Source organism: Stegostoma tigrinum, chromosome 26 (genome assembly GCF_030684315.1).
Source record: "Stegostoma tigrinum isolate sSteTig4 chromosome 26, sSteTig4.hap1, whole genome shotgun sequence".
NCBI lineage: Eukaryota > Metazoa > Chordata > Chondrichthyes > Orectolobiformes > Stegostomatidae > Stegostoma > Stegostoma tigrinum.
This window is the reverse complement of record NC_081379.1, coordinates 45536709-45563581: the sequence shown is the minus strand read 5'-3', so window position 1 is coordinate 45563581 and position 26873 is coordinate 45536709. Positions and strand designations below refer to the sequence as shown.

Genomic DNA, 26873 nt, shown 5'->3' with positions numbered 1-26873 from the left:
ACAAGAAGTAAGTTCAGACAGCAAAGGTGAACAGAAATGGTGGCAATTTGAACATAGAGCCGAATCAGAGCGAATGTTGTATTGAAGTGTTATATGGCTGGCTTTTTATGTAGTACAGTGTTTATTTACCAAACGAGAGTGATAGTGGAAGGTTCCAACATTTGAGATAACAAGATGAAGAGCTGGATGAACACATTGGGCCAAGCAGCATCAGAGGAGTGGAAAGCTGACATTTCGGGCCTAAACTCTTCTTCAGAAATGGGGGAGGGGAAAGGGATTCTGAAATAAAGAAAGGGAGAGGGGGAGGTGGATAGAAGATGGATAAAGGAGAAGATAGGTGGAGAGGAGACAGACAGGTCAAACAGGCGGGGATGGAGCCAGTAAAGGTGAGTGTGGAGATAGGTCAGTCCAGGGAGGATGGACAGGTCAAGGGGGCAGGATGAGGTTAGTAGGTAGGAGACAGGGGTGGGGCTTGAGGTGGGAGGAGGGGATAGGTGGGAGGAAGGACAGGTTAGGGAGGTGGGGACGAGCATGGCTGGCTTTTTGATACAGTGGGGGGAGGGGACGAGCTGGGCTGGTTTTGGGATGCAGTGGGGGGGTAGGGGAGATTTTGAAGCTTGTGAAGTCCACATTGATGCCATTGGACTGCGGGGTTCCCAAGTCGAATATGAGTTACTGTTCCTGCAACCTTAGGGTGGCATCATTGTGGCACTGCAGGAGGACCAGGATGGTCTGAGGAACCGGAGGGGGAGTTGAAATGGTTCGCAACTGGGTGCAGTTGTTTAGTGCAAACTGAGCGGAGGTGTTCTGCAAAGTGGTCCCCAAGCCTCCGCTTAGTTTCCCCGATGTACAGGAGGCCACAATGGGTACAGCGGATGCAGCATATCACATGAGCAGATGTGCAGGTGAACATCTGTTTGATGTGGAAAGCCTTCTTGGGGCCGGGGATGGGGGTGAGGGGAGAGGTGTGGGGGCACTTCCTGTGGTTGCAGGGAAAAATGCTGGGTGTGGTGGGGTTTGGAGGGGAGTGTGGAGTGGATAAGGGAGTCACAGAGAGAGTGGTCCCTCCTGACCCTCCAGTGGACCCTCCGGTTCCAACATTTGTTGGTTACCAGTGCGGCTCAGAGATGTTCTATTGAACAAATTAAGACGAGGTCACTTTGCTGGACCCTGTATGATACCCAGAAGGAGGGCTCTTGTTCCTCCTGTATTCATCAATATAAACTTCAGTGACGGCTGGCAGATTGGGCAGGGTTAGCACTACACATGTGCCTGAAATTGTGTCGGGGGTCCTTATGTATTAAAGGGGGAATGGATTTGTTGCCTTCCCACAGATTTTAATTGCTGATCACTCACTTTCTGGACATGAAAAAAACAGCAAAGAATTAACAATTGCCTCATGTTTTCTTCCTACTTTAGACAGAAAATGCCCACAGAATATTCTCTTCTGGATATGTTCTAATAGGAGATACTTTAAACACATCGAGTGCAGGCGGGACTTGACCTAGGCCTCCTAATTCAGAGGTTAAGGACACTACCACCAGAGCCCCAAATATTCTCTTCTGTTCCTATCCCTAGGGTTGGATTTCATTGTGACAGATCTTGTGGATAAATAGCTTGACTCATTGCCTAAGTTCACAAAAGGATAAAGGGTCTGCTGCAACACTTCTGTACGTGGACTCAGACCCATGTGTGAATCACTATTAGATCAAACATTGAGTCGCTCACAGAAGAAAATTTAAAAGTAAATTAACTTTCTGCAAGAATGCATGAATGTTAGTTTTACAGAAAAAAAAAGAAAGCCCAGTAAAACACAGAAAAAGTAATGTTTAATTAATGCCAAATTTCAATTTGATTCACTTCTGTAATTTCTTAAAGCCATCCTCATCTGTTCACAAGTTAAATGTAGTTCTTTAAACAAAATGCCAAAGTTTAGTTAAGGGGCTGTTCCCCCAGGTAAAATGCCCAATCAGTTTTGCACGCTCATACCATAGGTCACTTTTCCTGGTATGGCTATCTTGTTCAGAGAACTCTGGTGAGAAAAATCTGTTTTGAAAGCTTCTGTACTGGTTATATTAACTGCATAAAAATTGCGAAAGGAACTTGGTGAAATGAACTATACACATCTTATGAAGTCCCAGCTCCACAATTTAACACTGACCCCATTCCATCATGAACAGATGTCAGGACCCAGCCAGAATTTGAGGCCATTTAAGAGACTGGGACCACCGCCCAATTGAGGAAGTTGGCCCATCTCTCAGAGGAGATTGGACCGATCAGAAGCTGTGTCTGACCAGAAGACCAGCAGCCCGGCCCAATCAGAGGGCCAGAAATTCTGTAGCCTCTGTAGCACCATTGATAATGGTGGCCATTACCAAGTCTGTAAAGAGTGGAAGAGGGTACCTCCATGATGAGACAGCTTCTTCACTCAATGGGCAGTGAATATTTGGAATTCTCTACCCCAGAGGTGGTGAACGTTCGGTCATTAAATCAGTTCAAGACAGAGATTTCTAACCACTAACAACATTAAGGAATGTGGGGATAGCACAGAATATGGTACTGGGGCAGGCGAACAGCAATTATCTAGAATGAGAGAGCAGGTTCAAGGGGCTACTTCTGCTTATTTGTTGCGAGACCAAGTATGTTATATTACAGTGCGGGGGCAGGGCAGCCAGGATCCTAACTATCAGAGGGGTAAACTCTCCAATGGCAGCATCACACTGCAAGAGTAGTTGGTACCATGGGTAGGGACACTCACCCAGGCCAGAGACTGGCCACTAAGGAAATTCCTTCCTGCCTCTCAGAACTTGGCAGTGGCAGTCTTTAACTGAAAAGATGATGGCGGTGTTATGAAGTTGCTTAACTTTTTTCCAGGTCTTTTATATGTCAGGAAACTGGAATTTTTTTAAAATGATACTTCTTGGATGTCACTGTGCTTAAGCTAATTCCTCAAACCTATTTACTGAAAATCACATGCCTGGGTTTGTTTCGGATATCATTTGATGTTCAGCTGGGGTACAACCCGGCTGGAGAGAAAATGTTACTCAGTTCATCTGTTGCCTTGCTGAGAAACTCTATTGGTGGATCTGAAGTGGTATGTGAAAGTCTGATCCAGCGGTTGCCCTGAAATGCTACTGAGAAAGGTATTCTGGGTGTTTTCTGAGTGAACTGCTTTTGAATGTCCCTGTGAAAAATACCTGCATTCAGTCTCCCTTTCATTTCTATGGACAAAGATTCTGACTGAAAGTCACATTTAGCATTTCATAGCACAACCTTGTTTTCTTTATGAACCAGCAACTGTTGATGATTATGATGCTTTTGTGAAATTAAGCCCTGCAGAGAATTTTTAGACCACAGATTCCCCACAGTGTGGAAACAGGTCCTTCGGCCAAACAAGTCCACAGCGACTGTTAGAGCATTCCAGACCCATTCCTGAATAACCTATCTAATACACATATCCCTGAACATTATGGGAAATTTAGCATGGCCCAATCCACCTCGCCTGCACATCTTTGGACTGTGAGAGGAAATTGGAGCACCGGAGGAAACCCACACAGACATGGGGAGCTTGTGCAAACTCCACACAGACTGTTGCACAAGGGTGGAATCTATCCTAAGTTTCTGGCACTGTGAGGCAGCAGTGCTAACCACTGAACCACTGTGCCAACCCGCTTCTTTGTCTTAAATTGGTGTGTTTGTTGAGGGCAGAAGGTGCTGTTTAGAATGGTAAATATTTATACCTTAATACTTCCAACTGTGTTAAAAAGGCTTTACATCTTTGTCAAAGAAGTCCTGTTTTCATAATAAATCACTAACCACGTTGCTCATTAAAGAAACCTGGTTGATGGATCTTTTCATTTCTACATCTAATATAGATACTTCATATAATTGACTATTAGTTACTGGATAAAAATAACAGGGACAAGAGAGGTAGTGTGCTCTCCAGCCTCGGTTGTAACAGTCCCAAGATTCTGAAGGACTATTACTGGTCAGATCCCCAGCAAAGGCTGGCCCATTCAACTTAAACAAAAGGAAATTAGAAGAGAAAGACTGGAAAAAACACAAAGCTCAAATCTTAAAGCATTACAATGTTTCATTGCCCATCATTTAACTTAAAGCTGAGAGGAATCTGTGCTTAGAATCAGTAACATTATTACAAAACATAGTTTCACTAAAACTTGTCACTAACAGCACTTCTGTGTTGAAATATTAAAATGACAAGTTGCTAAATTGAATTTGAAGTAATGACATTTGATTTCCACACTGTTGGTGCTCCAGGAGTGAGGGAAGGGACAGAACAGAAAGCAAAGTTCAAGATTTTAATACAAGCTTTTAAAATATTAATTTGCATCCACATTGATAAAATAATGGTTTCACTCTTAAGTGTATTAGACTCATCCTGATGTTTGCATTAATCTTTCTCTGTCTCTCGTATAAATCTATGTCTATTCATCCTCACCAAGATGAACTTTGCTCAGAGACTTAAAGAGGGAGGTAAAAAATTGGGGATGACCCAGGAAACTATTGCCCAACATCTGTTGTGTTCATGTTTTACAGTTTATCCTGGGAGAGAGGTTAGAGTACATTGAAATTGGTGTCTTATAATCTACAGAATCTATAGCGTAGAAACAAGGCCATTCATCAAAACACAATCAATTCTGGGGTTCACGCTCCACACAAACCTCCTCTCATTTGTCTTCATCCAATCCTACCAACATGTTCTTCTGGTCCATTTCCCTCCTGTCTGTTAAACTTCCCTCAGATGCACTTTGCTATCTGGCTCAACTACTGCTTATTGCAGTCAGCTCATGAGCAATGGCTGGTAAAGAAGTTTCTCCTGAATTTCTTGTTGGGTTTGTTGGCAACTGTCTTGTATTAGGTGCTAACAGCCTTTAGCCTCATTATAGTTTGAAATATATACAGCATAACTTCTGTAAACCTAAATTCACATAGTTAGTTAATTGCTTCTAGGCATCATCTAAAACTTGAAAATGGTGTGTCCACAGTTGCTCCCTTTTAAAGGCTACTAGTAGTAATTTCATTCCATTATTCATCACATATTTTACTACATTTCAGCTACTAACTGGTATTCATTTATTCTAAATTTATCATGGCATTAGTTTGATCAATTCATTTGCAGATCTAAAACCCTATGAATTACTTTAAACAGCATCCTTTGTCCATGCTGTGCTGCCTGTTTGAGAATCAGGTGCAAAGCTCAGCATCATACATTTGGCTTGTGTCCAAGTCATTTGTATAGGTGATAAAACAACACACATTCAAGCATTGACCTGAAAGCAAGACTACAGGCTTAATTCAGGATGTACACCTCCTCACTGCTTTAAATATTCATTGATACCACTATTGTACGGCATGTAATTTCATCAGAATAATTGGACAGTGAACTTATTCCTTCCTCCTTGGTGAATATTTCCGAAAGACAAGCAGTAAGTAATTATGTTGTTTTCCATTAGCCTTCAATTTCAGTTATTCAGTCACATGATGAGAGTAGGTTTGGCAAAGGCTTGCTACTCCATTAATGTCCTTGAGAAAGTGGTGGTGAGCAGCCTCCTCGAACCACTGCAGTCTGGCCAGCGTAGGTACAACAGTGCTGTTTGGGAAGGAGCTCCTTGATTTTGACCCCGTGGCAGTAAACAAATGGACACACCCACGTACAGATGAAGAGCAGAGTAAGCCATTCAGCCCCTCGAATACTCCACCATTGGATAAGATCATGCTGATCTGATTGTGGCCTCACCTCTACATTGCTGCCTGCCCCTCATAAACTTTAATATCTGTATGGGTTAGAATCTACCTATCCCTACCTTAAAAGTATTAACTGACTCAGGCTCTACCATTCACTGAGGAAGAGGAAAATTATCCTCCTCATCAGAACCAAACATTGGAGATGCTTTATTTTTAACCTGCGTCCTCTGTCTCTAGACTCCCCATCATTTCCCTACTAATTCTCTAATTCTTTCTCACCCTCCAGCTGCCTGCTACTTTAACACTCCACTGTGGCTAATAGTTCTGTCTTAGGCTTGCTGCAGTGCCCCAGTGAGGGTCAGCATCTTAGAGAAACTCCACCTCGTCCTCCCCATGGGGACCTTACAGTCTTCAGGAGTCAACATCCAGTTTAACAATATCAGTGAATGAACACTTCCTTCATGTCTATTACCCAGCCCCACACCATAGGCCTTGTCATGAAATGAGTTCCTTTCAATACAATCAACCCATTTCAACTTTTCATCGTTGCTATTATTACCTGTCTAGCTTCTCTTTTTCCCTGGCTTACTATCAACCATCCCTTTCTCTGTCCACTTTCTCTCTCTCTCTCTCTCTCTCTTTGGGCTCCCTCTTCATCTGTCTGCTCACCTCCACCCCCTCTCCCCTCCGTCATCAATGTAACACCATCAATTTTGAGGAAGAATCACTGGGCTGTAACACATCTGTAACACAGATGCTGCCAGGCCAGCTGAGTTTCTCCAGCAATTTCTGCTTTTATGTTCCATTCTCCTTGCAATATATGACCAGCAATTGCCAATAAATACTGGTATTGACAATAAAGGCCATATCCCATGGAATAAGAATAGAAAATTTAGATCCCTAGCCAGGTTTTTGATACTGTAATGTAAGAGGAGAGTTGGCTAAGACAGGGCAGGCAAAAGGTGGCTGCGGATGGAGCAGCTTCGATTTTGGGATGATTAGTGGGCTGCTATTGGGATCAATACTGAAGGACACTCCTGTTTGAAATGTTTTTAAATAAAATGAATCTGGGTACAAAAACAAAACTGTCGAAATTTGCATGTGACACTGAGCTTAAAGGCAGCACGGTGGCTCGGTGGTTAGCACAGCTAACCCGGGACCCGGCTTCAATTCCAGCCTCGGGTAGCTGTCTGTGTGGAGTTTGTACATTCTCCCCGTGTCTGCGAGGGTTTCCTTCGGGTACTCTGGTTTCCTCCCACAGTCCAAAGATGTGCAGGTTAGGTGAACTGGCTGTGCTAAATTGCCCTGTAATGTCCAGGGATGTGTATGCTAGGTGGGTTTGCCATGGGAAATACAGGGTTACAAGGACAGGGTGGGGCGGTGAGTCTGGGCGGAATGCTTTTTGTAGAGTCAATATGGACTTGTTGGATCAAATGGCCTGTTTCCCACTGCAGGGAAAGAATTCAAAGGATTGCGGTGGCATGTTAAGGAATATGAAAGACCCACTCCAATTTTTGGTAGCTGGATAAGTTGGAAAAGGGCTGATAAATGTTAAATGACAGTTAAAGAGGAGGACGTAAAACCTGGGAAGGGGGAAAATATGAATATTTCAAACTCAGTGCCTCTGAGCAATGAAATACCACACTGTAGAGAGGGTATTGGTAGGCTGTTTATACAACAGCAATCAACATCAGCGAAAGTTAAAGGAATCTAGCCATTTATTCAGAGGCTGCGAAAGAGGAATAGTGCACAATTCCTAACAGCCAACAATGTTCTGGGAAATGCTTGGGAATTCTCCTGTTTCACAATTTCACTGGAGTTCAGGTAGAAAACCTATTTATACACACGCACACAGAGTTTATGCTGTACTTAGGTCAAAGTTACTGTAATAAAGTCAAGGCAGCTCTAAGGCAATTCCTGGCTAACGTGACTGGAGAAGGGAACAATACAACCACATCTGAGGTAACAGATACAATTTTGGGCACCTCAGTATATCAAGGATATTCACACTGGAGGCAACGCAAAGAAGAGCAGCTGTTTAAGATGTCAGAGGATGCAGCATCTTGGGCTTTTTATACAGGAGAGGCAAAGGCACAACGGAAGACATTTTCCCAAGATTAATCTGCTTAGAGGAATCGATAAACTGAATCCAAAAATGTAATGGAGATTGCCACAAACTCTAGGACTGGAGACATGGGTCCAAACATGACAAATGAGGAGGATCACAGTCCGAATTAAATAATTTTATACAGAGGTGTAAGAACAAGTAAAATAAACTCCCAGGGAATCAGTGTGGAAAAGATATTAAGGAAATATTGGATAATAATTCAGGACTGGGCTACTGAACAACATCTACAGACCGACAGCAAACATTTCTGGTGGTTCTTTTCCCTATGAGAATATTAATGTAACAATTAAACTGATATTCAAAACAAGGTTTGAGTGTATACAATTTTAGAATCTCAGTGATCTGCTGTCAGCAGAATTTTGGTGCTAAGTTTCTTGCCCAGACAGGTGCTTGGGTTTGATCTCCTCACTGACCTGACTAGAAAGGACTGTTAGACTTTGTATTTTCACCAATGACTGTTTGCAGAAGTCTGACTTTGGTTTGATTAAACAGTTGTTCTGAATCACTGATGAATCAAACGAATGATTTCACAAATATTTACATCAACATCCCCTCTAGCAAGTGGCTATACTTCTGAACAGGCTGTTGACTCAAGATAATGGCATCAAATTCTCAAGTTCAATGTTACTGTAGATTTTCTGACCCAGGCCAAAAATTAAACACAGCACAGCAAAATTCAGAGTCTAATATTCAGCCGAGATTTCTGCCACTTACTGGGCTCTGCTAACATCAGACTGTTTGATGTGTAAACACCAAACCATGTTTGAAGCTGAGATTTCACAATGTTACACCTTCTCTGATTTGTGTTCTTGCTGGAGTGCGAGATAACCGTAGTTTCATTTTAATTAAATTTGTCAGAATTGTGGCAGAATTAAGCAACCAAGATTTATAGGTAACAATCCAGATGGCCATTCAGTCTGATACCTGAATACTTAGCATTGGTGGCCTTTAATCTTTCACGGGCCCCTTGTGCTATGGTACAGACCATGGCCTTGGGTTTAATCTTTGGCATTATGCTTTGTGAAATGATTTTCGGCACTCTCCTGCAGATGGGAGCATTTTAAGCTGTCTTCTCAACAAATAAAGTGGTGGATACTGCAGAAACAGTTCAATCAGGGATCTGGCTCTGAATCAATGTCATGTTCTGGCTCATAAAAGAAGGAATGAACAAGGCAGCATTGACTTAAATTAATGTGCAAACAAAATAAGAGCAATATGAGAAAAACCTCTTTCGCACAGTGAATGATTAGAGCATAAAATGCACTGCCTGGGAATGTGGTGGAGACATGTTCAATTGAGGCATTCAAGAGGAGCATTGGATGGTTATTTGGATAGAAATGGTGTGCGGAATATGGAGAAATGGCAGGAGATTAGCACTAGACAATAGAACTGCTGTAGGTACAATGGGTCCCATTCTGTACTGTAACAGTCCTGTGAATCTTGGCAGTACAGCTCGACGTGTGGATGTCATCTAGTCGAGGTTCCCCCTCTAGTCGAATAGCCTGCTGGTGGCAATGCTGATAACTCCCCAATCAGCTTCAGGTGGTCAGGGGAAGGGTCAGAGGAAATCTTGTTGCCCTATTATTTTTATCAGCTCCAATAACTGATTGGTAGGCTCAACCCTTAGTCTTCAGCAATACTGTCCACAGCCTCGCACACAGGACAGTGGAGTTCAGATAATAGTACCAATTACTGGATCCATTTAAAACCTGAAATTATTTTTCCAGTAAGGGAGAAAAAGGATTGAAGATGCAATATGGCTCTTGGAAGCAGCTGTAACCAGCACGTTCTCTCTACCACAAGAATGTAGTTACATGCCTTTTGAGGAATTGATGAATAATGGATGCAAACTGGATTGTATAGGACAGGCTAACACCCTGTGTCTGGAATTATAAAATTAGATAACAGGCACCCATGACTTTTTTTCATTTGTTTGTGAGATTTGGGTGTCGCTGGCTGACAAGCATTTATTGCCCATCCCCAATTGCCCTTGAGAAGGTGGTAGTGAGTTGCCTTCTTGAACTGCTGCAGTCCACCTGTAATGCCATTAGGGAAGGAATTCCAGCATATTGACCCAGCAACAATGAAGGAACAGCAAAATATTTCCAAGTCAGGATAGTGAGTGGCTTGCAGGGTACTTGCAGGGGGTGGTGTTCCCATGTATCTGCTGGCCTTTTTCCTTCGAGATGGAAGTGGCCATGAGTTTGGAAGGTGCTGTCCAAGGATCTTTGGTGCGTCAGTGGTGGAGGGAGTGGATGTAGTGCCAATCAAGTGGGCTGCTTTGTCCTGGATGGTGTCAAGTTTCTTAAGTGTTGTTGGGACTGCACTCACCCAGGCAAGTATTCCATCACACTCCGGACTTGTGTCTTGTAAATGGTGGGACAGGCTTTGGGGAGTCATCAGGTGGGTTACTCGCCACAGTATTCCTAGTCTCTGACCTGCTCCTGTAGCCACTGTGTTTATGTGGTGAGTCCAGTTGAGTTTCTGGTCAATGATAACCTCCAGGATGTTGATAGTGGAGAATTCAGTGATGGTAATACCGTTGAATGTCAAGGGGCAGATTAGATTGTCTCTTATTGGTGATGGTCATAGTCTGCCTGAGCCTGGATATTGTTGAAATTGAACTTGGGCTGCCTCAGTATCTGAGGTGTCGCAAATAGTGCTGAACAATGTGCAACCATCTACAAACATCCCCACTTCTGACCTTATGATGGAGGGAAGGTCATTGATGAAGCAACTGTAGATGGATGGGCCTAGGACACTACCCTGAGGAACTCCTACAGAGATGTCACGGACCTGAGCTGACTGACCTCCAATAACCATGACCATGTGACTGTATTATGTGACTGGATAAGCGCAACTAACCTAGATGCACTGTAATGACATAACTACGTGTCATTATTCAGTGGACATCATCTTCAAATATGTGCAATTCTCTTTTGTAAATGTTTGAGTAGACTGGTGAAGAAAGAAACATGAGTCTCATGTGATCACTGCATTTGAGGAGGATGGGTGAACTCCCATGACTAATGTATAACTAAAATGTAGGACAGTAACAGGCAATTTCCTGGAAACAAAATGGAGGAAGGCATGCAGCAAGAAAGGGGAATGGTTTGTTTCACATTTCAGCAGTGTTTCTGTCTAACTACTGCCTTGGCTAGAGACACTGTGACGTTCCTATATACCAACTTCTTTAAACAAAAAGGTTTAATATTTCATTCTTAGATTTAAATAACGTGCAAAAGATTCTTTAGAATTGTAAGTTAATCTCAGTCAAGGCCTCACACCTAACATGCATCGTCTGACTTAAAATGTCACCTCTTCTTTACACTGATAAAACCTTTAGTTCTCACAGGACAGTGGCTTGAAAGAAATTTGGGGATTTACACAGACATATTAATCAATTAAAACCTTCTAACTGATTAAAGATTTAACAGCATCTTAGGTTTGTTTAGTACACCCTTATCAATGGTGTGGCCCTTTGATGTTTTGCATCTAAATTCTGTGTCTGATACTCCCTCTTTCACTTCCACCTGGAGAAGGGGTAAGGTTCAGAAAGCTTGCATTTTCAAATAAATCTGTTGGACTATAACCTGGTGTCGTGTGATTTCTGACCATGTCCGCCCCAGTCCAACACCTGCACCTCCACATCATAATCTCAGTCAGATATGCATTGGTGAGCCATTGTCATAATAACACAAGGAAGCCATATACCCAATCAAATATATGGCTTCAAAAAGGAACAGAAAGCAGTGGATTCTTAATAGATGAGATCTAACAGGTTTGTTTTATCTTGACAGTGTGAAGTCTGACCACTGCTTCAAAATGAATGCCCTGAGCTCTTAGTAAGATTAGATAATTAGCCATAGTTCTCAAAATACTGTAGGCAATGCTCTCCATTAAAGAAAGAAGGGCAGACATTGGTAATATAGGATGTGGATCACCACTGCAAGTCTGGGAGAAGGTGAAACAATCATGCCTCCATGAGCATTCACAGCCAGTACGAGGATTAAGCGAGTGCTACAGGTCCGATGCTGCATAAAGCACACTCTAGTCTTCCAGCTGGCTGAGTAAATCAGTGCCCCCTGTGGTCTGCATCTTAGGTGGATCTCAATCTTGTTGGTGAATCAGGTATCTCCGTCTCTGGTCTGGTAGCACTGCAAAGTAGTTTAGGAGATCAATTTGCTCCTTATTCAGATGGAAAGTTGCATCTTGATAGAATCTACAGACACAAGAGACTAATTAAGCTTCTAATACCCCAGGTCAGCTCAAAGAGTGTATCATAACTTTAAATAAGTAACTTTCAACCTAGTGTTAAAACAAATATTGATTTTTAAAAAGACATCATAAATAAAGAGGAAGGTCATTCCCAGAACAGGATTACAAATAATCAATCCGTTCATTATTTTCAATATTATTTTCAGGAAATTTTAATATTAATACTGACAAGTTGCTGTTGCCTTCTCCAATGTTGAAATGCTCAAATTTCATTGCGTACGATCATAGAAACATTTTATTACAGTCCTTGTAATTTTGTGTTTGTTCAAAAATTGTTTAATGGACATGGGCAAAAATCACATTTCTTTGTGCAAAATATAACATTTGTTTACAATTCAATTCCTAATTTTAGCAAAGAACATGAAATATATATTTACATTACCATGTTATAATGGCAGGGTGGGCTGGTTATATCTGCAAAGTGCTGTAAAAGAAAAGCAATGGCTGACTGCCTTCATCCCTGACACTCCCAGGTCAGATCAACATTGTCATGGAATAGTCATCATTTACCTGACCAACTGAAACGCCACTGAATAAACTTAAAACAAGTCAGAGCAAAGCAGTTTGTCTATGTGGTGTCCCATTGTTCCCACCACCGCACTATTATTCATTCTCTGACGCATTATAAGTGCAAATATGTACACTCCACAGCATGTGCAGTGTAAGCTGTGATTCAGTTGGTCACACTCTCAACTCTGCATTACAAGGTTCTGGGTCCATGCCTACTCCAGCTATTTGATTGTAAAAGATAAGCTAACAGCCCAGGGCAATATTAAGGAAGTGCTACATTGTCAACGATTCTGTCTTTCAAATGTCAAATGAGTCCCATCTACCTTGCTTGGGTAAATGTACAAAAAATTCCCACAACACTAATTTTGAGGAAGAGCAGGTTTGTTAATCCTTACTTATCTATCTCACAATTGACATTGGTTAAATAATAGATTATCTGCTAATAACACCTTACTGTTTGTAGGAGTTTCCTGTGCATAAATTGGTTATTGCATTTCCTAAGTTATAATAGTTGCTACATTTCAAAAAGTTCTTCAATGTCTGTAAACTGCTTTGAGATGTCTGGTGACTGAAAAGTTCTCCATAAATGCAAGACTCCCCATTCTTTATCTCCCTGCAGACATATTCCAGTGTTTCTTGATAGAACTCCACCACCATACTTCATACATGCACCAGGAAGCAAAAATGTCACACAGGAATACCATGAATCGCAAGCTGCCCACCAGATTAAGCAATATATCATCCTTCCTCTATTGTTGCTAGCTCAATATCCTGGAGAATCAATGCAATGCCATTATGGGAGTGCCTTGACCACAGGGGACCACAACTGTTCAAGTAAAATTCCCTAAACCACTTTCTCAGGGCAATCAGGGATGGGAAATAAACATAGGACTTGTCAATATTGTCCATATCCAGACAACGAACAAGGAAAGAACTGGCTGCAAAGGAGCAAACACAGAGACCACAAATCGATGGCAATGTGGGTGAGAAGTCTGTTGATAGTTTTCACTCTGGTGTAAATCTCTCTGCTCCCAATCAAGGTTTCTAACTGCACTGACCAGCAGCTGATTGACTATTGAATGATACAGTTGACGTCATTTGTTCTTTTATTCTACAGTGAATCACCAAATACCATCAACCTTCTGTGCGTTCATGTCATATAATTGCTCAAAGTCAAAGAATTGAATCTGAATCACTGAAACATTTTCAATTTGAGTAAACAATATTACGAGAGCATTAAGGGACCATTAGAAAGAAGTGAACCCATTTGTTGCAGCAGAACTGTTCATTTAAACAATGTCCTTTGAAGGTTTGCACTCAAACTTGCAGTTTCTGAGTAACATGATTGTAGAAGTAATCAGATTTTCTGGGAGCTATGTTGTGAATGAGTAACTGGACATAGTTTCTTTGTCCTGAGGGGCAATGAAAAGGTAACTCTGAGGATAAAAGAGTTTATTGATGTAGAAAACACCATAAATAAGCCTGTGTAGGAGCTATGGAACTTTTAGCGGGGCAGATAAAATTGTAAATCTTACCCTGCATTGATCCTAAAGGGTTTACACACATTTGGGAATGGCATTCAGCCCTGTAGTGCCACTGGAGATGGTTCTAAGCTGTAATCAAGGCTATAACAGACCATTGGTCTGGTTAGGGTCTGACAAATTGGCATGGTGGGTATAAGAGGCCAACGTGAGCAGGTGGGAGCGTAGGTCAGCGTAAGAGTTCAGAGCTTTCGGAATAGGTTGGGGGCATGTTTTGGCCCTGAATTGTTACAGTGGCTATGAAGGACCTGGGGGTGGGGTGTTGCTAGATGTCTTCCTCAAAGTTCCAGTAAATTACAAACATCTTCCACTACTTGGCTCCTTCACCACCAAGATGTTTGTGTGTACTAATAAGTACAGGGCAAGAGCAAAGCCCTGACTGAGTCAACCAGCTATTGAGAAATCTCAGTCAAATGCAGTCTTGCTTCTTGTAGCTAAGCACTTAACGTGGAAAAGGGTGAAGCCACAAGCAACAATTTCTGCAGATCTGTTCCCAGTATCCAAAGAACTAGAATAACACTTACTGCCAGTTCCTCACATTTGCCCCTCCACCCCCACATCACCTCCGCTCATTGGTGACAGGGAGCACCCCAAGAAGATATGGCTGATGCCCCCAGTGCAGACTGATGCTGAACATCACTACAGTGCTGTGCCCATATATCCACTCGCTATTCCTCTTTGTTTAGTGCCCTTGGTTTTAATGTTGACTTGCACCACCACTATTAGCAAACAGTGTCAGCATTCCTGACTGAAACTAATCAATGAGCTCACTTTGCCTATGCTTAACATTCCCAGGTAACACTTTTATCAGGAACAGGTCCAGAATTTTCAGCATCCCATTTTTCACCTGGGGTACTAACACATGCTGGAATATCATTCCAGGCAAGAGTGGCTCTCCATAGCCGCACCTAAATTCCATTTTCAAAAACATGAGGATTAATTGGCTGTTCCATCACACTTGTCTCTGAACCTGTCTTCCCATAAACTCAAATTTTCCCACTCTCCAGCCATAACTGGATAACAGTGAGGAGTGATGTCCCAGAGTGATGCCTCTAATGCAGCAGTACTGGGGTGAATCCTGCCGGCTGAGTACCACTGTCTTAGCTACAATCAGCAAGCTTAGAACAGCTAGAGCGGACCTGATCCCAAAGGCTCAGCACAGCATTGGGCAATAGCTTTATTCACTGAACCAAGTTTGTAATACCTGTGAGAATGGGTAACTCAATTTTTGCAATACCATAGCAGGTTGGGTGACAAAACTACACACTGGCTCAGGAACAATTCCAAGCAGGAGGAATTTGCTGTCACCTCTCACCACTTTGCATGCATTTTAGATGTTACAGAAAATTCCAGGTGTTCGGTTTCACATTGATGGCTGCTGCACCTGAACTTCACCCATTCAAACACATTCACCCTCAGTAAGCAGCAACATGCCAAGACCAAAGGCAACTAACAGCAGGCTGCAAGCAAAGGCAATTAATCATTAGACAGAACTAGTCACCTGAAAAACAGGCCCTCACTCATATGTTACTGAGGAAGACTTGCTTGTTGCTATGGGAAACAGCTGCTAATGCAAGTACACATTCTGCTTTCTGCAGATGACAGTTTGCAAATACAGCATTGAATAACTTATGAAGGATCTGGGAGCTAGTGGGTGGATTAGAGAGTTCAGGGACATACAACTCAGCACACTGATAGAGGGCAAGTACTTCACAAAACTAGTTTCCTTCAGTTCGAAACAACTGAGTGGATGAGATCAAGAGGATTTCCGTTGGGTGTAGCTTTGTTTGAACATAAATTCATGTACGTTTTCTTGCTAAGGCTACATTCTTATAGGTACCAGTTTCCATTCAATACCTTGGGTCCATGCCATCACCCACAATGGTGTCAATCTAGAGAATGAGTGCCAACACCACTTGAGGTGCCCCCATCCTGAACCATTGACCACGCATACTCATTTGCAGCAAGCCCCAATGAGTAGTGTTCAGGAGTGGCAATGCTGGCTGATTCTGCTGTACCTAAACCAGAAATCATGCGCTCACACTCCTGGTTCTCCTTGGCGGAACGGATTCTGACAAACACAGAATTAGGTTCAAAACCAATCATTCCCGGACTCTTAACCTCAGCTGTTCAGTGCACTCATTGACTGGGGCAATTCAGCAATATTCAACACACAGATCTGGCAACTTCTGACACACTAGTTAAAATATGGCAAAGAGAGTGAAAAGGAATACTCTCCCATCTGTGATGTTGTTAAGGAATGTGTACAATGAGTCTTTGTTACTGCTTATGAAATGTTCATACTGTATCATACTGTAGTACTCTGGCCTCAGACTGAGGGCATGTGTTTAAATTCCACTCCAAAACACGTGAGCACTGTATCCACACTGTCACTGAGGAAATGCTGTACTGTTTGAGGCACCATCTTTTGGAGAAAACATTAAACCAAATTGTATCAGAGATAACGGGAACTGCAGATGCTGGAGAATTCCAAGATAATAAAGTGTGGAGCTGGATGAACTCAGCAGGCCAAGCAGCATCTCAGGAGCACAAAAGCTGACGTTTCGGGCCTAGACCCTTCATCAGAGTATAAACCAAATTGTTTTGTTTTCCCTTCCCAGCATAGTAAATAATTCTACGGTACCATTTTAGAAGAACAATGTATTTTATCCCCAGTATTACCCTTGAGTGTTGACCTAGGTTGTTACATATACAAAAATTCTGATGTCAATTGTCTTTTCAAGAAACGAGTTCTGCCTGGAATTCTATCAATCCACTGTAACTCTGACAATGGAATGTCAGCCTCGCTCTGCTTAGCTGAGCAGCTAATTTAACAACTGCATCCATTTAGTTTTGGCAGACATGGCAGTTGGCAGAGACCTATCTTCTCTGTAACTGTACCTCTTTCACCTTGTCTTGTACAGAAACGATGGGCCAAATGGCCAGCATCCCTACCATAAAGCTTTCTGCGCTTCTATGTTCTGTAAAGTCCGTATCATTTTATTTTCTGCTTTTCTGATTGTGGACTAAAGTGGAACAAGGACTACTTTAAAACCAAAGAATGTGGGAGGAATTATCACACCTGTAAAAACAAATGCGTCGTGTGTGGTGTTTACACTGCAGCTTTGTGCAAGCAGCAGAGGACTGCATGGCACTGGGTGCATGTGCAGAGTGAGATCTGGCCAGCAATAAGCAGTTGATTGGTTTGTGCAGTTGAGATCAGTCATGGGTGCCAAAGGTCATCAGCTTGATGACAACTGTCTGGTTGGTTCCTGCTTGTGGAAGTGAATGATGCAGGGAGAAGCCTTCAAACTGTGGGAAGAGCAGGTTGTGCGTCTCTTTCCATCAGTAAAGGTACCTGAAGCCTGAAGATGCCAATTATTTTCTCCTACCAGTTGCGATAAATTGTTGCATTTAACCAGTAACTGAGAGACTTTGTAATTAGTGTACTGATCACCCTGTGCTTCCTGTGAAGAAGTGAATAAACTTGCAGAAGGGAAGCTTAATAACAGAGTGTCTTGCAAGAAAGAGGAACATCTCCCCTGTGGACTGGCGCTATTGAACTGTGTTTCCCAATTTTTTCCCTCTATGTACGAAACTAATTTTTTTTTAACTGTCCTTATGCGTGTAGAGGTTCTGAATGGGAGTTACAGTATTAACAATAAAGCTGTATGTTGGTAGTTTATAGCTGTTTTCTTGTCATTGGTATTTACTTATTTGTAACAAACAATAGTTCTTGTTAAATATAGGAATCTGAACAGCGTTTTCTATTAACCTGATTCTGACAGGTAAATTCGGGACTTTGTTTGCTTTAATTAAATCATTAACTTGTGTGGTAACCCTGGGAGCAGTGGCACTTGAGAATCAATTTACTCTGCCAAGTGGGTTCTAACATTTTACCGATGATGAAGGTCACTATAACAAAATCTACAATACTACACTCAATTTCTCGTCTCCAGTGTGTTACTGCGATCTGTCAACTAGTTAATAACAAGATACAAGAGGTGCCAATGTGGCACGTATTCCTAATCAGCTTAGCAGGCAATGAAGAGGTTTTGTGCCATGCCCTACTTTTAACAGGTACTGGTGCGAATGATCAGACATACCAAGAAACATGCACCAATAGGACTAAGGAAGTGTATTGGATATGATACTGATCTAATAATCCAGAAACTGAGATTTCTAATTCCACTGGAGCAAATTTTGAAATTTACTTCAGTAAATCAAGATCAGAAGAAAATTAATTTCAGTGAGGCAGGTGGTGGAGAAACAACAGGATCACTATCACACTGCTGACACCTCAAGGGCTTAGCTACAAATAACTTCAAAGCCAGACTGTGTCGCACAAATGTATTGTAATTGGACGTGACTTAGCAGAGACTGTTATGCTTATGGCAGCCACTCATACATGATTCATTTTCTAAGGTTTTGGAGTAGATCTGTAGCTCGGTTTGGGAGCATCTCAGCAGCACAAAAGCTGACGTTTCGGGCCTAGACCCTTCATCAGAGAGGGGGATGGGGTGAGTGTTCTGGAATAAATAGGGAGAGAGGGGGAGGTGGACCGAAGATGGAGAGAAAAGAAGATAGGTGGAGAGGAGAGTATAGGTGGGGAGGGGATAGGTCAGTCCAGGGAAGACGGGCAGGTCAAGGAGGCGGGATGAGGTTAGTAGGTAGATGGGGGTGCGGCTTGGGGTGGGAGGAAGGGATGGGTGAGAGGAAGAACAGGTTAGGGAGGCAGAGACAGGTTGGACTGGTTTTGGGATGCAGTGGGTGGAGGGGGATGAACTGGGCTGGTTGTGTGATGCGGTGGGGGAGGGGAGATTTTGAAGCTGGTGAAGTCCATATTGATACCATTGGGCTGAGCGGAGGGCTGCCCGTTCTGCGGGGGAGAGGTTGGAGTGGGTGAGAGGGGTGGAGAGGTTGAGGCGGTTAATGTCTCGACGGCAGTTAGAGATGAAGAGGTCGAGGGAAGGTAGGAGGCTACTCCCACTCCAACCTCTCCCCTGCAGAACGGGCAGCCCTCCGCTCCCTCCGCTCCAACCCCAACCTCACCATCAAACCCGCAGACAAGGGTGGCGCAGTGGTAGTATGGCGCACTGACCTCTACATCACCAAGGCCAAACGCCAACTCTCCGACACCACCTCCTACCGCCCCCTCGATCATGACCCCACACCCGAGCACCAAACCATCATCTCCAACACCATTCATGACCTCATCACCTCAGGGGACCTCCCACCCACAGCCTCCAAGCTCATTGTTCCCCAACCCCGCACGGCCCGTTTCTATCTCCTTCCCAAAATCCACAAACCTGCCTGCCCTGGTCGACCCATTGTCTCAGCCTGCTCCTGCCCCACCGAACTCACCTCCACCTATCTGGACTCCATTTTCTCCTCTTTGGTCCAGGAACTCCCTACCTACATCCGTGACACCACCCACGCCCTCCACCTCCTCCAGGACTTCCACTTCCCTGGCCCCCAACACCTCATTTTCACCATGGACATCCAGTCCCTATACACCTGTATTCCGCATGCAGATGGCCTCAAGGCCCTCCGCTTCTTCCTGTCCCACAGGCCCGACCAGTCCCCTCCAGCAACACCCTCATCCGCCTAGCTGAACTCGTCCTCACCCTCAACAACTTCTCTTTCGATTCCTCCCACTTCCTACAGACTAAGGGGGTGGCCATGGGTGCCCGCATGGGCCCCAGCCATGCCTGCCTCTTTGTAGGTTACATGGAACAGTCCCTCTTCCACACCTACACAGGCCCCAAACCCCACCTCTTCCTCCGTTACATTGATGATTGTATCGGCGCCGCCTCTTGCTCCCCAGAGGAGCTCGAACAGTTCATCCACTTCACCAACACCTTCCACCCCAACCTTCAGTTCACCTGGGCCATCTCCAGCACATCCCTCACCTTCCTGGACCTCTCAGTCTCCATCTCAGGCAACCAGCTTGTAACTGATGTCCATTTCAAGCCCACCGACTCCCACAGCTACCTAGAATACACCTCCTCCCACCCACCCTCCTGCAAAAATTCCATCCCCTATTCCCAATTCCTCCGCCTCCGCCGCATCTGCTCCCACGATGAGGCATTCCACTCCCGCACATCCCAGATGTCCACGTTCTTCAAGGACCGCAACATTTCCCCCTCCCCCACAGTGGTCGGGAACACCCTTGACCGCGTCTCCCGCATTTCCCGCAACACATCTCTCACACCCCGCCCCCGCCACAACCACCCAAAGAGGATCCCCCTCGTTCTCACACACCACCCCACCAACCTCCGGATACAACGCATCATCCTCCGACACTTCCGCCATCTACAATCCGACCCCACCACCCAAGACATTTTTCCATCCCCACCCTGTCTGCTTTCTGGAGAGACCACTCTCTCCGTGACTCCCTGTTCGCTCCACACTGCCCTCCAACCCCACCACACCCGGCACCTTCCCCTGCAACCTCAGGAAATGCTACACTTGCCCCCACACCTCCTCCCTCACCCCTATCCCAGGCCCCAAGATGACTTTCCACATTAAGCAGAGGTTCACATGCACATCTGCCAATGTGGTATACTGCATCCACTGTACCCGGTGTGGCTTCCTCTACATTGGGAAAACCAAGCGGAGGCTTGGGGACCGCTTTGCAGAACACCTCCGCTCGGTTCGCAATAAACAACTGCACCTCCCAGTCACAAACCATTTCCACTCCTCCTCCCATTCTTTAGATGACATGTCCATCATAGGCCTCCTGCAGTGCCACAATGATGCCACCTGAAGGTTGCAGGAACAGCAACTCATATTCTGCTTGGGAACCCTGCAGCCCAATGGTATCAATGTGGACTTCACCAGCTTCAAAATCTCCCCTTCCCCCACCGCATCCCAAAACCAGCCCAGTTCGTCCCCTCCCCCCACTGCACCACACAACCAGCCCAGCTCTTCCCCTCCACCCACTGCATCCCAAAACCAGTCCAATCTGTCTCTGCTTCCCTAACATGTTCTTCCTCTCACCTATCCCTTCCTCCCACCCCAAGCCGCACCTCCATCTCCTACCTACTAACCTCATCCCACCTCCTTGACCTGTCCATCTTCCCTGGACTGACCTATCCCCTCCCTACCTCCCCACCTATACTTTCCTCTCCACCTATCTTCTTTTCTCTCCATCTTCGGTCTGCCTCCCCCTCTCTCCCTATTTATTCCAGAACTCTCACCCAATCACCCTCTCTGATGAAGGGTCTAGGCCCAAAACGTCAGCTTTTGTGCTGCTGAGATGCTGCTTGGCCTGCTGTGTTCATCCAGCCTCACATTTTATAACCTCAATGATTTGTTCTCTCTCATCTATTCAGGAAAATTACTTTGCAAGGAGTAAAAGTTATATAAAGAGACTGAAAGATCAATGATTTAGGATTAAGTAATAGTTGGTACCTGTGCTGTGAACTCCTGCAGAATAGAATGAAAATAATGCCCGACACTCATTTACTGAAGGAACAAGTGGAAAGTCAGAAGCTCCTGAAGTATCATCTAAATCAGCAATTTATAAACACTCTACTAAGTCTGTCATAGTGTGCCATTTATTACCAAAATCGGGCACACCACATGACATCAGTACGACCTCCTGCAGCAGAGATATGCTGAGCCTTAGGGGAGTGAATAAAAATTGTAGGAATGACTCACTGAGTCTGAAGGAGTGACTGAGTCATTGACGAGTAATTAAGTGAATCTGGGGGTTGCAGAGTGCAACTGTCTTACTGTTGCAGACACTGCACTTCAATACTTGGGAAAATAACAGTAGCATTTAAGCATTATTCATAAAAGTTCACACTAACTTAACAAGTAATACACATATCCTTCCCTAAATAGAATCACACCCAATGGTAACCACTAGTCTGCTTGTAAGCATCATCTCCCAACTATTTCTTAACTGGCAATATATATTCTGAGATTTACTGACCAAATTCTTATTTTCCTTTGTCTTTTGGATCTGTTCTATCATAATTAGACAACTGAAGAGTGGTGGCAGCAGATTCAACAGCAACTTTCAAATTGAAATTGGAGGGATACTTGAAGAGCAGATATTTGTAGAACTATTGTGCAAAGAGCAGCGGAGAGGGATTTTTGTGATGCCTTTTACAAAGAGTGGAGAGGATTATGAATGACCTCCTCCCAGCTGCTGCAGGACCCTAGAGCAACCTTGCAATGATCTCATGGAGCTGCACATCATTGAGATTAAACAGAACAGAGCGGGCAGATCCGGAACAAACTGCTCACTTCAAAATGAGAGAGTGTCTTGAAAGGACACAGAGTGAACAAAAACAGAAGATGGATTATTCCTTATCTAAAGTAGCTATAAGTCAGAGCTTAGCATATCAATGATTGACTTATGTATCCATATTTGTTATTAATGTATAATCAATAGTGTTATTTTGAAATCTAACTCTGAAGACATTCATGACATTGCCTCTTCCTTGATGACTCTATCTTGAACCCAAACATCAAACCACAAGATAAAATAATTCTCTCAACTTTATTTCCTTTACTCATTCATGGGATGAGGGTATTGCTGGTTAGGTGGCATTTATTGCCTCTCCCTAATTGCCCAGATGGCAGTTAAGAGTCAATCACCTTGCTGTGGATCTGGAGTCACATGAAAGCCAGACCAGGTAAGAATGGCAGTTTCCTTCCCTAAAGGACTTCAGTGAACCAGACAGGCTTTAGTGACAATTGACAATGAATGTATGGTCATCATTAGATTCTTAATTCCACATACTTATTGAATTCAAATTCTACCATCTGCTGTGGCAAGATTTGAACCTGGTCCACGGAATGTTATCGGGATTAACAGATATTGCCACGAGGCCATCACCTCCCCCACAGCGCATTGACTAAAATCTATTGCAAAACATGATACATACCACACACAGAAGTATGGAGTCAAAGTGATCGCACGTCAGCAGAAATAGGTTTGATCTAGATTGTAAGGATCAACATTCAGCACAATTTGAGCTTTGTACAAGATTTTCTAAACTGGTCTCCAAAATGCACTGTGTACCTAGATTCTTGTCACACCATGAGAACAACAGAAGGTTCACAATTCACAGCACGATCTGTTATTATGCCTTCTAAGTTGTTTTAAAATCCTTCCCTTGACCTTTCCACTGCACTTCTTTTCTAGCACTCCATGGGGAAACAATGGGATAGTAAAATTTGGCACTGGGCCTGATACCCAGGACCAATAGCCTGGGGGCATGTGTTCAACTTACACCAAGGCAGGTGCTGCAACTTGAACAGTTTTAAAACTAAAAATATTGATGTAATGGCATTCATATTGTAAGATCCCATCTGGTTTACTAATATCCTTTAGGGAAGGAAGATCCACAGCAATGTGGCTGACTTTCATTTGCCCAACAAAATTGCCTAGACAAACACTCATAAAGGCCCACACCCATAGAAGAATGAATGACTTTTGTTTTTGCTTTTAGAATATAGGTACTGGTGTACTCCCCATCCACAACTGCCTTTGAGAAAGCGATAGTGAGGCACCTTCTTAAACAACTGCAATCTAGTGAGAACTAGAGGGCACTGATTCAAGAGAACTGGCAAAAGAAGCGAGCTTATTTCATTTATCTGGGAATCACTGCACTGTAAGTTTGCCCTCATTTCTCCATCTCCTCCTGTCAGGCACACATTCCTCTTCCAATCTCACTGTGTTTAAGTCTGTCACATCTTTCCATTGGTCTTAGGCCTTCCTCTTTTCTTTCTTCCTGACAGTCCCATTTCCATCACTTATCTCAACACGTTCCCTCACTCTCTGTGTTGCAGATGACCACAGCATTGCAATTTTTTCTCAGGTGCTTTCTTCAATGTTCATACAATCTTCAATGACCCCATGGCGTGCTAGTTCCTGACACCGTCTTTTCTGATCACTCCACACATCAGTTTCAGTACCTATACCTCATTAACATCCAGTCATATTTCGTCTCTCCTTGCTGTTGTCTATGTTTCTGCCCTGTTAACAAGGTCACTCTCACACTATCTTGTAGATTTCTCATAGAAGAAACAGTGACACGAGGAAAAGCTTTTTTACACAGCAAGAGTTTACAATACAAAATGCGCAGTCTGTCTGTGCTCCAGGCAGATTAAGTGGAGGCATTTAAAAGAGAATGGAACAATTATCTGAAGAGAAATATTTGCAGGGCTAGGGAGTAAAGGTGGAGGAGCAGGATTACATGAGCTGCTCATAGTGAAAACCAGTACAGACATTATGGACTGAATGAGCTTCTTCTGTGCTGCAACCATTCGATAGTTCCAATGTAGGGTAGGAAGTCCAAGGATTTTGAACTAGCAACAGTGAAGGAATAGTATTGTGTTATTTAAGAGGGGAACCTGTGGTGTTCCCAAGTATCTGCAGCCCTTGCCCTCCTAGGCAGTGAAAGCACAAGCTTGGAAAGTGGTAGGACATAGAACATAGAACAGTACAGCACAGAACAGGCCCTTCGGCCCACATTGATGTGCCGAACATTTCCCCTGAACCTAAGGTCTATCCAACCTCAGATAACAAGGTGTAGAGCTGGAAGGACACAGCAGACCAAGCAGCATCAGAGGAGCAGGAAAGCTGACATTTCGGGCCTTCTCTTGCACCCGGAACGTCTTGGGAGAAATACACTTTCTTCTTCTGACAGCAAAGGCATTGATAAGGCAAGACTCACCATGTCCATCTTGGATTCATAGGTCTCTTCAACACTTGACAGAGCAGGTGAATCCATATGTTCTGGCAGCCTTTCCAACTATTCCAGGGAGCAGGGCACATTTTGTTCCCACAGCGTTTGCCAGTTCACAGCTTTCATATGGTCCATATGCTTGTTCAGGACTGTCGCCCGTACCTGAACTCTACACGTCACTGGTCCTGACCTTGTACTGGCCAAACCTCTTACCCACGTAAGGCCATTTCTGTGTTCCTACACCAAACTTCATTTGCTGAAGTAAACTATCTCTCTCGCTTGTCTGACACTGGCATTCCTGATGCAATTTCACCCTCTGCTCCAGGTTTCAGAAAATCAGATTTAACCTGGTGCAGAGTCTTCTCCTCTTTAGCAACTCTGCTGGAGCTGTCCCTGTAGTTGCAAGAGGGATGGTCCGATAATCAAAGTGGAATGGGGACAGTTTGGTATGTAGGTAAAGCTGTAGGCTGTTTCCTTAAACCTGCCTTAAATCATGGACTGCTCTTTCTGCCAGGCCATTGTATGATGGATGGCATGGAGCTCTCCTTACATGTTAAATCCCATTCAACTTTAGGAAATACTCAAATTCCCTGCTGGTAAACAATGGCCATTATCTGCGACCAACACTTCCTGTGTATTGCAAAGATGCAAACATTTTTTCTATTAGCATTCCTGTGTTTGATGAATGAACTTTATGCATGTCCAACTTCTTTGAGTTGGTGTCTACAATGACTAAGAACATTGAGCAAAGGACCTGCATAGTCAACATGTAACCAAAGCCAGGTTTTACCCAGACATTCCCATGAATGTGGGCAAGCTGCTGGCAGTAATATTTCTCCTTGTTGGCACAATGCAGCTATGTCTGCATCCAGTCCTGGCCATTAGTCATAACATCTCACCAACATCTTCAATATGGAGCCTCCTGGATGACCCTGGTGGAGTTCAGCCTGTATCTGGCAGTGATCTTTGCTCCAGCCAATCACTCTTGCTCCCTGTAATAACATGCCACCCTCTACTGTGATCTGATCTCTTTCTGTCAAAAAGGTTTGAATTGTGATTGTGACGGCCCTTTGGTACCCCAACCACCACCAGCTGTTTCAGTTCGGCCAGGACCGGATATTTCTGCGTCCAAAGTTTGATTTTGTCAGATGTGACTGGAAGTGTGTCCAGAAAATTTAAAGCTATTATAAACTCTTCCAGTGGTGGCACCACCAGCAGTGTATCTGCCAGTGGAACGCAACTCAATACATCCACATTTGCTGCTTGGCCTCCTGGACGGTGTTCCAACTTCTAATTGTACACACTGAGGGCAAATTTTGACCATAAAAGTATTGGTGGAACATAATGGCTTGCAATATGACTACCAAACCTTCCTTCTCTATTTGTGTGTATTTACGCTCGGCATTAGCCTAAGTCCCAGATGCTTACACAATTGGATGTTCCTTTCCATTGGGAGCCTATGAGCTAATACTACCCCATTGCCAATGGGGAGGCATCAGACGTCAATACCAAATCTTGCTTGGGATCATAGTGTGCCAACATGTCAGAGGATTATAGCTTTTGCTTCACTTCCCTGAAAGTTACAGCTTGGCTATGTAACCATTTCCAAGGCTGATGTTTTTTTTTAGGATTTGATGCAAAGGTGCCAGGACAGTGGCCAGGTAATGTGTGAATTTTCCATAGGAAAAGAAAGCCCAAGGAAAGACTGAAGCCTCGGTACAGACACTGGAGCTGGGGCAACTTTGATTACCCTCACTTTATCTTTCAGTGGATGTAACCTCGTCTTGTCAACTCTGTAGCCCAAGTAAGTCATTTTTGGAGTGGGGGGTGCGAAATACACACTTTTCCCTGTTTAAGAATATGCTCACCTGTGAGAAATGTCTAAGGGCTATGTCCAAGTTCTCTATGTGCTCCTTATTGGTCTTGCCTGTTATTAGCACGTCATCTAGATAAATGATAACCTGGAGTAGACCTTGCAAAATGTTCTCCATCATCCGTTGA

General features: G+C 43.7%; 1 protein-coding gene across 1 annotated transcript in view; it reads right to left on the bottom strand.

The window, feature by feature from the left end:
* rsph14 (radial spoke head 14 homolog) overlaps positions 1–26873 on the bottom strand; it is a 631180-nt gene that overhangs the window by 41423 nt on the left and 562884 nt on the right. The gene's annotated exons all lie outside the window — the stretch shown is intronic.